This window comes from Rhinopithecus bieti, unplaced genomic scaffold, assembly GCF_001698545.2.
Source record: "Rhinopithecus bieti isolate Rb0 unplaced genomic scaffold, ASM169854v2 scaffold_10548, whole genome shotgun sequence".
Taxonomy (NCBI): Eukaryota; Metazoa; Chordata; class Mammalia; order Primates; family Cercopithecidae; genus Rhinopithecus; species Rhinopithecus bieti.
Genome location: NW_016806834.1, coordinates 2,327,235 through 2,328,291, shown reverse-complemented (window position 1 = coordinate 2,328,291; position 1,057 = coordinate 2,327,235).

Here is a 1,057-nt window from a genome sequence, read left to right as displayed (position 1 = left end):
TTTGTCTTAAATTTTTTTTTTTTTTTTTTTTTTTTTTTTGAGACAGAGTCTTGCTCTGTCACCCAGGCTAGAGTGTAGTGGTGCAATCTCTGCTCACTGCAACCTCCCTGCCTCCCGGGCTCAAGTGATTCTCGTGCCTCAGCCTCCAAAGTAACAGGTACTACAGGCACGCACCACCATGCCTGGCTAATTTTTGTAATTTTAGTAGAGATGGGGTTTCACCATATTGCCCTGGCTGGTCTTAAACTCCAGAGCTCACATGATTTGCCCTCCTCAGCCTCCCAAAGTGCTGGTATTACAGGCGTTAGCCAGCATGCCCAGCCTAAACACATTTATATAATTTAAAATATATCATTCTTTATTAACACTTTCAGACCTAATTTTTTATTATTATTTAGCGAAATTGAAAGTCTTATAGTTCTATATTTGTCAAGCTCTTATTAGCAGACCCTTGAAATGGAAATCTGTTTTAGCTACTGTGATGGTTAACACTGAGTGTCAACTTGATTGGATTGAAGGATGCAAAGTATTGATCCTGGGTGTGTCTGTGAGGGTGTTGCCAAAAGAGATTAACATTTGAGTCAGTGGGCTGGGAACGGCAGACCCACCCTTAATCTGGCCCCCTAATCAGCTGCCAGTGCAGCTAGAATATAAGCAGGCAGAAAAATGTGAAAAGAGAGACTGGCCTAGCCTCCCAGCCTACATCTTCCTCCCGTGCTGGCTGCTTCTGGCCCTCGAACATCGGACTCCAAGTTCTTCAGTTTTGGAACTCAGACTGGCTCTCCTTGCTCCTCAGCCTGCAGACGGCCTATTGTGGGACTTGTGATTGTGTGAGTTAATAAACTCCCCTTTATTCTCCCATTAGTTCTGTCCCTTTAGAGAACCCTGACTAATACAGCTACCCAGAGCAGTTTGTGATCACTGCCCGACCTCCTCTTCAGATGCTGTGGCATTATTGACTCTGTGTTTTTACTGGGATCATCCTATTCTCTTTCTCTCTCTCTATCTCTCTCTTTTTTTTTCTTTTGAGACAGGGTCATGCTTTGTCACCAGGCTG